Below are 12,148 nucleotides of genomic sequence, written 5' to 3'. Positions count from 1 at the left end.
GGATGCTGTGCCATCCAGAAACCTCCTTCAGAGTTGAAGAACTTACTCCCCACTGCTGGGAATGCTGCAGACAGGGTGGGTAGCCACCAGCTGTCATCCCCCCAGGAAATGCCTCTCCTCCAGGAGCCACCTTACTGTGGGTGAGGCTCCCCATCTGGGCACCAGTGGTGAGTGGCAATGTATGGGGCCGCCTAAAGGCCCAGTGTGGACAATTTGAAGGGACATCTCAGCTTCAGAGTGTCTCACAGAGGGCCTGTGCCACAGTCTAACTTTTCTGTCTGCCCAGGCCTGAGTCCCTCTCTACCCCCACAGGGGTGGACCCCGCAAGCACTCCCTAAGATCTTCCTGTACCCTAATCTCTATGTCAGAGTCTGCTTCCTAAGGAAACCGACCTGCCACAAACCCAATGGAATTCATAACACCTATGACAGTCACACACTTCCACACCTTATTATATATTATCTGGCATAGTTTAATTGTTCACATTTTACTTGTGACTTCCAAACCAGACTCCAGACTTCTTATGAGTAGAAGCCTGAACTTCTCTAATATCCAGTCCACCTCAGTTGCAGCATGAGGCACATAAGTATCACTCAGAATTGTGTCTTCACTGACGGATTGTCCCCAGTTAAGGGACAAAGTCATGCTAAGTTTAACATGTCAAAATGGACCAGAGACTCAACACTTCAAAACGACCTCTTTTAAAAGAGTTTCAAGTTGTAGTTGAGAGGTGTTGTTTTTTGTTTGTTTCCATTTGTTTAGTGGCCAATGCATTGGTTTTGAGAGCGGGGCATTCTGATTGGGGAGAACAAACCCCTCTGCGATAACATCTCTTTCTACCTGAAGTCTACATTTTTCTTTTCTTCTGTCTCTGGGGGATGCAGCCACAGAACCTTATAAAACCATGCTTAAGCATGTGATTTTAAGAGCTGTTTCCATTCTTTATGAGTGTACGTGTGTGTGTGTGTGGTGGGGGAGTGGGGAGCAGGGATAGTAATGTGCACCCCAGACTGTTACATCACATGGCTCAATGACCGTATCTGGGAGCTGGGTCCACAATGGCCACGTGCCAAGAAGAAAAGAAAGTTGGTGAGGGGCTCCCAAGCTTTGAGCTTTAAAATATTTTTTTGTCAATTATACTTTAATAAAAAAATTTTTTTTTCAAGAAGAAGGGATTTAGGAGTGAGCCATCTCCATAAGCACTTTTATAATTATCCCAATTCTAAGACCGATAAAGTGAGATTCCTTTTACCTAGGGAATGTTCAATTTTAAGAACTGAAAGAACCACCCAAAATATGATTTTCTAGTCCTTTTCCCAGTCTCTCAAACACTCCTACCCCGCCCCCATTGGGAGCTGACACTTGTAAAGGGAAGTTCGTATCCTACCCATCAGTTTCTGTCTAATTGTGATAATGTGATATTTCATCGAGTATCCCATGATGCAGGCACATTTTCTACACTCAGTACACAGGTGTAATTGCCTCTTATTTTAGAAAAATTGTGCTGTGAGCACAGCAAGGAGAATAACTCCTATGTTTTTCCTCTTATGAGGAATGTGCTTTTATGATATATTTTTTAATTGATTAAGAGGTGAGAGTAATAAATGAACATCTGATCCAAGTTTCAGCAAAGGACTCTTTATTGAAGTGCAGATTCTAAAAGTTATTTTAGGCAACTTCCCAGAGGCAATTTTTAAAACCATAAGGCTGGATGAGGAGACTGTGATTCTAATGAATTCTGCCACTCCTTAGAAATAAATTAAGAGTTTCCTTCCAAGTGGAGTGGCTAGTGGGCTGAGAGGTCATATTTTAAATAGTTGAATCCAAACATAGCTGGATTTGCATTTTTTTTAAAAAGCCTATAGTTTGCTTTTCACATTTTCTCTCTTCCCCAGTGACTCTGGCATTGTATGGTCCAAGTTACTTTCTTGCAAAAGTACCTTGGGCTCATTTTATGAGGTGTGGAACGGAGAGCCAGCCTGATGCTTTGACTGGCTGAACTTTCCATCCTGCCTTAAACAACCTGGGAAAAATCAGTGTGATTTATAACAGTAGTTACTGCTACCCTTTTACTTAGCCAGAAATATTCTCACGCTATCAAAAATCTTGAAAACCCCAAAACAGGCACATTTGGAACCACTATCATTCCTACATCTTGACTAGTCATCTGAATGATTCATTAATTAAGTTTATGCAACTAAGCCTTCCTTATAAGTGAGGGAGAGTGAAAACAGGTGAAGAGATGACTTTTTCTTCCAGCCATATCTAATATAATCTTAAAGACAGGGAGTGTCTACTGAACAGATATATGGTATGAGATGGCCTGGTTATTTTTCATGAATTATTCCCATGTGTCAGGAATGAAAGCCTAAGATCACACAGCAGGTGCTGGCGTCTGCAACATTCATTTTCATGCTAGTGTTTTAGGTGGTATCAATCCATTCAGTAGCAATGAAAATCACACACACACACACACACACACACACACACACACACTCACACTCACACCATGCTCCTTCAGAAAGAAGCCCTGAAAGATCAGGATGCTGAGCATGTGTTTGCAAAGAGTCACTTAGAGATGGTCATCAGTACTTACTAATATTTTTTAAATTGTAGGACGCCTTTTCCTTATGGTAGCTCAGAGAATTTCCTGTATGTCTTCTATGTGTTTGAGAATGAGAAACTCCCATTTTGCATAGAGGTTAAAGCCACATGTGTACAGGTGTCCCCAAGCTTTTTATGTCAGTGACACATATGAGAACAATGTTAACCCTCTGGAATTATTTGCCATAGTAGCAATTCCCTGCTTTTCTCAAACAACAAAGACAGCTTGTTGGAGTGAAAATAAGTTAGATGAGAGTAAGATTAGTTGGGCTAATGTTGACTCTTTTTTCATGTTTTATTTTTCAATTTTTTAAACAGTTCATTTCTCCCCCACCCAATTTTTATGGTGTTAAAATTCACATAATATAATTGCCTTATTTTAACCATTTTAAGTGTATAATTTAGTGGCATTAAATACATTCACAGTGTTGTGCAACCACCAGCACTATCCATTTCCATAACTCTTTTTATCTTGTAAAACTGAAACAATATACCCATCAAACAATATATGATTGTTAAATATTTTCTTCCATTCTGTGGATTGCCTTTTTACTTGTTGATATTCTCTTTTGATGCACAAATTTAAAATTTTTTTATGAAGTTCAATTTGTCCATTTTTTCTTCTTTTGCCTGTGTTTTAGTGTCATATCTAAGAAATCATTGCTAAACCTAATATTGTGAAGATTCTGCCCTATGTTTTCTTCCAAGAGTTTTATAGTTTTAGATCTTTGATGCATTTGAGTTATTTTTTGTATGTGGTGTTAGGTAAGGATCCAACTTTATTCTTTTGCATGTGGCTATCTAGTTGTCCCAGCACTATTTATTGGAAAGACTGTCCTTTGCCCATTGAATGATCTTGGCACCCCAAAATCATTTGACTAGCTATATGAGGGCTTATTTCTGGGCTATCTATTCCAATGGTCTATATGTCTGTCTTTATGCCAGCACCACACTGTTTTTGTAGTTTTACAGTAAGTTTTGAAATTAGGAGGTGTAAGTCTCCCAGCATTGCTCTTTTTCAAGATTGTCTTGGCTATTTGGGATCCCTTGAGATTCCATATACATTTTATGACAGGTTTTCCTCATTCTGTAAAAAACATCATTGGGATTTTTTATGGGGATTGCATTGAATCTGTAGATTGCTTTGGGTCTTATTGCCATTTTAACAAAATTAAGTCTTCTATTCAGTGAACACAGGAAGTCTTCTAATCAATGAACATGGGATGTATTTCCATTTATTTATATCTTCTTTAATTTCTTTTAGCAATGTTTTATGGTTTCCATTGTACAAGTCTTTCATCTTCTTGGTTAAGTTAATTTATAAGTATTTTATGCTTTTTGATGTTATTGTAAATGGAATTGTTTTGTAACTTCCTTTTAAGATTGTTCATAATGTATAGAAATGCAATTAATTTTTGTGTGTTGACTTTGTATCCTACTACTTTGCTGAATTCATTTATTAGCTCTAACAATTTTTTGTGTGTGGAATATTTAGAGTTATCTATGTATGAGTTTATATCATCTGCAAACAGAGATAATTGTGCTTTTTCTTTTTCCTTTTGGATGTTTTTTATGTCTTTTTCTTGTCTAATTGCTCTGGATAGCATTTCTAGTACTAGGTAGAGTAGAAGTGACGAAAGTAGGAATCTTTTTCTTGTTTCTGATCTTAGAGGAAAAGCTTTCAGTCTAGCATTACGTTTGCTGGGGGTTTTTCATGTATGGTTTTTATTATGTTGAGGCAATTTCCTCCTGTTTCTAGTTTGTTGAGTGCCATGTTTCCCCCAAAAAAGACCGAGCCAGACCATCAGCTCTAATGTGTCTTTTGGAGCAAAAATTAATATAAGACCCAGTATTATATTATATTATATTATATTATATTATCTTATTTTAAAATAAGACCAGGTCTTATATTAATTTTTGATCCAAAAGACACATTAGATCTGATGGGTCAGCTAGGTCTTATTTTCGGGGAAACAGTATTTTTATCATGAAAGTGTTTTGAGTTTTGTCAAATCCTTTTACTGCTTCAATTGAGATGCTCATTTTTTTCCCCCTTCATGTAGTTAATGTGATGTATTATATCGATTGATTATTGTATGTCCAACCATTCTTATGTCTCAGGAATAAATCTCACTTGGTCATTGTATATGGTCCTTTAAATATTCTGCCAAATTCAGTTTGCTAGTTTTTTTTTTTTTTTTTTTTTTGAGCATTTTTGCATCAATGTTCATAAGGGACATTCGTCTGTAGTTTTCTTTTCTTGTAGTATCTTTGTCTGGCTGGTATTGGGGTAATGTTGATCTTATAGAAGAGTTAGGAAGTGTTCCCTCCTCTTCAATTTTTTTGGAAAAGTTTGAGAAGGATTGGTATTAGTTCTTTGAATGTTTGGTAGAATTCACCAGTGGAGCCATCAGATCCAGGGATTTTACTTTTGGGGAGAGTTTCAATTACTAGTTATAGGTGTATTTAGATTTTCTATTTCTTTATGATTTAGTCATGGTAGGTTTTGTGTTTCTAGGAATTTATCCATTTCATCTAAGTTATTCAATTTTTTCACGTACAATTGTTCACAGTACTGTATTATAATCCTTTCTGTTCTTAGAATCAGTATTAAAGCCCCCATTTTCATTTTTGATTTTAGTAATTTGAGTCTTCTTTCTTTTTTTCATAGTCCTTCTAATTAAAGGTTTGTCAATTTTGTTAATCTTCTCAAAGAATCAACTTTTGGTTTCATTAATTATCTTTTTTGTTTTTTCAGTCTCTATTTTGTTTATCTCTGCTCAAATCTTTATCATTTCCTTCTTTCTGCTAGCCTTTGGTTTACTTTATTCTTCTTTTTCTGGTTCCTTAAGTTGTAAAGTTAGGCTGTTGATTTGAATTCTGTCTTGTTTTTTTTGAAATCTGTTCTTTTTTTTTTTTTTTTTTTAATTGGGGAAGGGGAACAGGACTTTATTGGGGAACAGTGTGTACTTCTAGGACTTTTTTCCAAGTCAAGTTGTTGTCCTTTCAGTCTTAGTTGTGGAGGGCGTAGCTCAGCTCCAGGTCCAGTTGCTGTTGCTAGTTGCAGGGGGCACAGCCCACCATCCCTTGCGGGAGTCGAACTGGCAACCTTGTGGTTGAGAGCCCATTGGTCCACGTGGAAATCGAACTGGCTGCCTTTGGAGTTAGGAGCATAGAGCTCTAACTGCCTGAGCCACCTGGCGGGCCCTCTTTCTTGTTTTTTAATGTTAGCACTTACAGCTATAAATTTTCTCTTTAGTATTGCTTTTGCTGTGTCTCATAAGTTTTGGTATGTTGTGTTTTCGTTTTCATTCATTTCTAAGTATTTTCTAATTTCCTTTGTGATTTCTTATTTTATCCATTGGTTGTTTAAAATTGAATTACTTAATTTACATCATGTCTTCCCCTGGAAATTGTAAGCCTTCAATAGACTCCAGAGTTCTAAAACACAATTCACCCTTGAACAACACAGGTTTGAACTGTGTGTGGGTTTATATATATACCTGTACATAGTTACTTCAGACAGATGATGGATGGCAGTGCAGTTGTTGCCTAGGTGGAGAGATAGAGTCCTGGTGCTTCCTAATGCACCAGATTGCTCTCATTTATTTTTTTAAAAAAGAGATATTTGGAAAATGTGCTAGAGACTAACTCCTTGTCATGTACCTCACAATTAATGCCAATATCCCGGATGTCAGGATTTTTCCAGTTGAGGACTTTTGCTTCCAACTAGGTCAGTGCAATTGGATCAATCAATTATGATGATGTGGAATTTTTACCATTTAACAGGGAGTCATTCACTAGTAAGGGACAACCTGTTCTTTATTTCAAAAGGTCAAAACAGTTCTAGTCATGGCAAAAACTAGTTCTTGATTTAATAATATTTGTTTCTCAGCCTTAATTTTCTTGAATGCCTTTTCTGCTCCCTTTCTAAGAAGTCATTTATTCTCCCAGAAGTGGCCCTTCTACTCCTCCCGATCCCAATTCTAACCACCTCCTTGAGCCACAGTTTTCTGTGAACTCCTGTATACATACAATAATAAAAATTTGTCTTTTTTCATGAACATTGAGCATCTTGCAGTGGATACAAAGATGTTTTGCATAGAGACTTTGTCTCCTCAAGAGTAAACATTCATCCATTCACCACTTGGCTACTGTGTATCTACTATATGTTGGGAATCATGCTGGGGATATGAATAAATTTCCAGTTTAAAAAAAAATCTCTCTTGTTTTTTGCTAATCTGTCTTTTATCAGTTTAATTTGCAGGCCTCCAATCACAAATAAAGAGGATCAAGTTTTTTTCTTCTTGACATAACTTTCTTGCTGGGTCAAGAAGAGGCAGTACATATAGTGATAAAAATATGAACAGACAGAGTTGAGTATTTTTAAATTCCTGCATTGCCATCTAGAGTAAATTGTTCAACCTGTTTGAATCTCCTTTTACTTCCTCTGTAAAAAGGGGATAGTAACTTTACTTAATTCTCAGGGTTGCTGTGAGGGTTAAATCAGAAATTGTACATAAAGTGCTTAGCATAGTGTCTGGTACATAGCGAGTGTTCATTAAATGTTAGTTTTGGCCACTCTTATTCATCATGTTTGTAGCCTTCACAGAAGACTTTTGATATTTTATGACTTTGATGACTCTTGAATTAGTTTGGATTGAATTTGGCATATTTGGGCCTGTAAGGGAGGAAAAATAATTTTCCCTCTACCCTTCTGAGTTCTTGGCAGAAACCCCTGGAATAAAAGACAGAATAACAAGGGAAAAAGAAACAGAAATTTATTAACATGTATATATACCTCATGTATGGGAGATACCCAGGGAAAAATGGTAGCTCCCAGAGACGGCTTAGAATTCAGATTAAATACCATCTTAATAGGGAAAGGGATGAGGAGACATAGGTCTCTTAGGGGAGAGTAAATAATTTCTAGGAAAGATGAATGGGCCTTAGAAGAATAGATTGGAGGTATGATAGTTTGTGACAAAGTTTTTCTAGTCTCCTCTCCTGTGATTAGAGTCCCTGTTCCCTGGTTGATGAAACTGCCTGGCAGGTGATCTATGACAACCGAGTTCCTTTTGGAGGATTTGTAGTTAGGCACATAAAAGAAGTTCAGGGGAAAATCTTTTCCTGCATTTGCTGTTTTTCAAGTGCCTATAGCTCAAAATAATCCGTATACCAAAGTGGCATATTTTGGGTGTCATGTTCTGAACTCCTGCAGTCATATTTTGGGGTGGCATATTCTGCTACAGGCCTTTATGTAGCCAGTCAAAAATAATTTTAAAAAGCAACTACAAGAAACTTTAAATTCTTTCCCTCCCCTGAATTCCTGCGGCCCTTTAAGCATTCATAATTTAAAAAATGGTTTTGTTTTATCTCCTGTACTAGATCCCAAGTTTCTTGAGCATAGGGATTATCTATCTGTGTGTATTTCGTACAGAGTATAAAGTGGGTAATCAATAAATATTTGCTTAATAAGTGAATGATTCTCTTGCTGCATTTTGCCCTGAATTTACTAACCTCAACAGATAATTTATTTTGTGTTGGAGAGATCTGGCCTGGTTTCTTAATAACTGTTCCTACCATCAGAGAGGTTTCACTATCTTTAGTGAGGTAAAAATCTGCCCTTGAAAAGAAATCATTAGCAGAGCCAAAAATGGAATTCAAACGTTCAGGCCAACGGTTGTAAACATTTACTCTCCCTTTTTACAAATGTGAATTGCTGAGGGCATTGGATCAGACAGTGAAAACACTCCAACTGCAGACCATTTCAGGCAGCAACATTAGGGGAAATATGTTGGGATCATATCAGAAATTAGTGATGGAAAAGGTACAAAAGGTCACCTAGCCTCTACCCCTTCTGGTGCAATCAGGTGGTGGTGGGGTTGTTCTTTTTATGTTTCAGAATAGGGATAGAATGAGAAATAGGAGGACTTATGGGGTGAATTTACATGAGAATAGGGGATTGGAGAGCTGAGGAATGTCAGAGAAATTTGTATGTACTCTAAAGGCCCCTGGGAGTGTGAGAAATCTTATGTTAAGCAGAAACAGAGGGAGCATAGAGAGTAGATCAAATAATTGTAAGTCTATGATATCCTTTTTTTTTTTTTCTGATCTAGAAAATGACAGATTCCCCCTAAACTGCTGGCAGTACTGGAAATTTTTGATTTAATCTATCTTCTTTTTCTCCCAGAGTACTAGTTGAAAAGTATTTCTCAATAATGATAACATGCTATAGACTCAGGTAGCTTATTAAGGGAGCAATCTGCATGTCAGAGACATTGATAACCTGGTCCACCCCTTCTGAGGCACCAGTATCTGGGCCATCACTGTCAGTTAAGTTTTTTCTCTGAATATGGTTGTGATGTTATCTGGAGCATTCATTAGCTTTGAATTTTACAGAGCTGACAGGCATTAACTAAGAATGCCAAAACCCACATGTGGAAGGGGACCTAGATCCAATTTACTCTGCATTGAATGTAAGCACCATTTTATATATCACAACTATGAATACCTACAGTGTGGTTCTATTAATTTATCATCCTTAGCTGCTGGGGACTTGGTGAAACCTTTAGCTGTGTGTGCCTAAGGGGAGGGTCTCCGCTGTGTGCCTTTTCTCCTCTTTTGTCAGCCAGGTTCTGTGTTTTGTAGGCTGACCTTTTCAGAATGTCCTGTGCCACTCTTATTTCGCACCAGTTTGCACCGGAATGGTGACTTCATTCTATAAGGGACCTTTTTTGTTTCTACGACTAATTGAACTTCTACTACAAAAATGCTCAGTGTAGAGTTCAAATAAGAGAGTCCTTGTTAACTGAGTAAAGGTGTGAGGGTTTCGAGGAGAGTCTTCCCAAAGGGTGCCACTTTGGCATGTGGACTATTTTGAACAGAAGGCAATCAAGACCCAGCAGACTCAAGAAAAAGTTCTGTTTCTTTCTACCTAAAAGAATAAATAGGGGGTCTGACCCAGAAAGACTATTATCAGCAATAACTTTTTATCTGAATGACTTATCTGGATGGCAGGGCAAACATCTAATTATTAAACATTTGCTCTTCTAATCATCCTGTGAATTACCCTCCTCCCCTGTGAGGCCCCAGGCCCCTTTCCCATTCTGTAGCTCAGATGCCACCTAAGCCTCAATTGCACTGACCTTGGGTCTCACATTCTTATGGGGCCCTTGTATGTACGTAATTAAATCTGTTTTTCTTGTTAATCGGTCTTATGTTAACTTGATTATTAGCCCAGCCAAAGAATCTAGAGGGGTTGACAGAAAAATTTTCCTCCCCTACAGCTTTTAGGCATGCTCCAATGTGCGTGGCTCAGTGTCTGTTGTCTATGTGTGTTATTCCAGGAAAGGCTTTTCTCTATCTTTTTACTTTCAGAAATAATACAAGCTCTAAGTTCTAGGCAGACGCAGTCTCCCACCCTCCTGGTACTATTTCTTGGTTGTTCATGTGCTCATGAGCTCTGACCCACGCTACAAAATGCTCTCCCAGCCTGTACTGTAATTAAATAATTTATGGTGTGGCCAGTTGACAACTTATTGTCTAACATGCTAAAATGCCGGGAGGGCAGGGACCAGCCTCTCCTGTTCACTGTCGTATATGTGGCAGCTACACCAGCTTCTTGTCCACAGAGGGCTTTCAATTAGTGGTTATTGAATGAATGCCTCGTCCACACTAGTGCATAGGAAGAAGGCTATAGCCTTACTTGTTTTGATGGAAAGAGAAACTTCTAGGCTGAGCTGGACTTGAAAAGATTTCCCATTAGGCAGATTCTGTGCTATGATAAATTGATGCAGCTTTAACTGCAGTCACTGAAGAATTTTCCTGTTCAATCGTTTCATGCTCATTATTTTTATAGTCTTTGTTATAATTTTTGAAGGGAAAGGGGCAAGTGAAAGGAATAATTTGGGAAATAATCCAGTTAATTCAGGACAAAAATTATGTGTGTTCAAATATAAGGCAACATTGGTCCCAGGAGTTTGGGAGCTGCCGGCTTAGGTGCAGACGTGGCCAAGTCACACACCACGCACAACTAGTCCCGAAAATGGCACAGAAACGGCATCAAGAAACCCCCAATCACAAAAATACGAATCTATTAAGGGGGTGGACCCCCAAGTTCCTAGGAACGTGCTCTTTGCCAAGAAGTACAAGAAGAGCCTGAAGAAGCAAGCCAACAATGCCAAGGCCGAGTGCACTGGTTGAGGCCATCAAGGCCCTCGGAAAGCCCAAGGAGGTCAAGCCCAAGGTCCCAAAGGTGCAGACACAGGCTCAGTCGATCTGCCTACATCGCGCATTGGCCGCTCCAAGCTTGGGAAACGTGCTCGAGCCCGCCTTGCCGAGCGTCTCCGGCTCTGCCGGGCAAAGTCCAAAGCCAAGGCCTAAACCAAAGCCCCACCCCTGGTTGCAGCTGCAGCTCCGCCTCGGCCTTCAGCTCAGGCTCTGGCTCCCAACGATGCCCAGGCCCCATGGATGCTCAGAATAGATACCTCTGTCTGCCGATATGAGGATGAAAGGACTGGTGTGACCCCTGGGCTGCTGTCTCCGTGGGGCTGGTGTCCTCCTGTGCTACCTGTACAAATAAACCTGAGGCAGGATGTGTCAAAAAAAGGACAAAATTGAATATAATGTTATTTCCATTATTTACAATGAGAAGCTTTGTTTCTGTGAACTTGAATACATAAATTTCAAGGGATATAGAGGAAATGGTCCAATGTCTACTCATAATATTTAATTATTAATTTAACTGCATATTTACAATATAATATTTAAAGTCATTAAAATACATTACTTTATAAAAATGGATGGAAAAATTTCAATTTACACTATTACAGACATCTTTGACACCTATTTCTTTCATCATTACCAGGGTCACAGTTTTTCAGAGCACTTTGTATTTCGGTCTAAATTGTTTGAGAGATAGTACTTTTTTTAAAAAAATTTTATCGGGGTGACAATTGTTAGTAAAGTTACATAGATTTCAGGTGTACAATTCTGTATCACATCATCTATAAATCCCATTGTGTGTCCACCACCCAGAGTCAGTTCTCCTTCCATCACCATATATTTGATCCCCCTTACCCTCATCTCCCACCCCCCACCGCCCTTACCCTCTGGTAACCACTAAACTATTGTCGGTGTCTATGAGTTGTTTGTTTTTTGTTTTTTTTTACTTAGACGTTTATCATTTACATCCCTCACACTGTGGACCCCCCGCCCCCCATCCACTATCTCTCTGACATCGCACGGAGCCATCCCATTTCCACTCGAGAGATAGTACTTTTTGAATCCACGAATGATGGGGGTCACTGGAAATTCTACACTAAGTCACCAGTGGCCATTCATATGATGTTACAGTCAATGGATTTTTTATTTCTCCTGTTGACTTTCTGATGTATCTATGCTGGCTACAGCCTAACTAGTTTCTATATTATTTTGGTAATTTTTGAAAGGCTCCAATACAATGACATCCAACACTTATAATTTTCGTACCTCCAAGCACAATTAATGGATAACAATACGCCCTTAAAAAAATCAGTTTCAT

The 12,148-nt window shown here is 38.5% G+C and overlaps 1 pseudogene; it reads left to right on the top strand.

The window, feature by feature from the left end:
- Positions 1–11,226, top strand: part of LOC117019113 (60S ribosomal protein L29-like) — a 42,919-nt pseudogene extending 31,693 nt beyond the window's left edge.
- The last annotated feature ends 922 nt before the right edge of the window (positions 11,227–12,148 follow it).

Source organism: Rhinolophus ferrumequinum (assembly GCF_004115265.2).
Source record: "Rhinolophus ferrumequinum isolate MPI-CBG mRhiFer1 chromosome 5 unlocalized genomic scaffold, mRhiFer1_v1.p scaffold_110_arrow_ctg1, whole genome shotgun sequence".
NCBI lineage: Eukaryota > Metazoa > Chordata > Mammalia > Chiroptera > Rhinolophidae > Rhinolophus > Rhinolophus ferrumequinum.
Note: the sequence above shows the minus strand (reverse complement) of the source record. Positions and strands in the feature narration are given on the sequence as shown.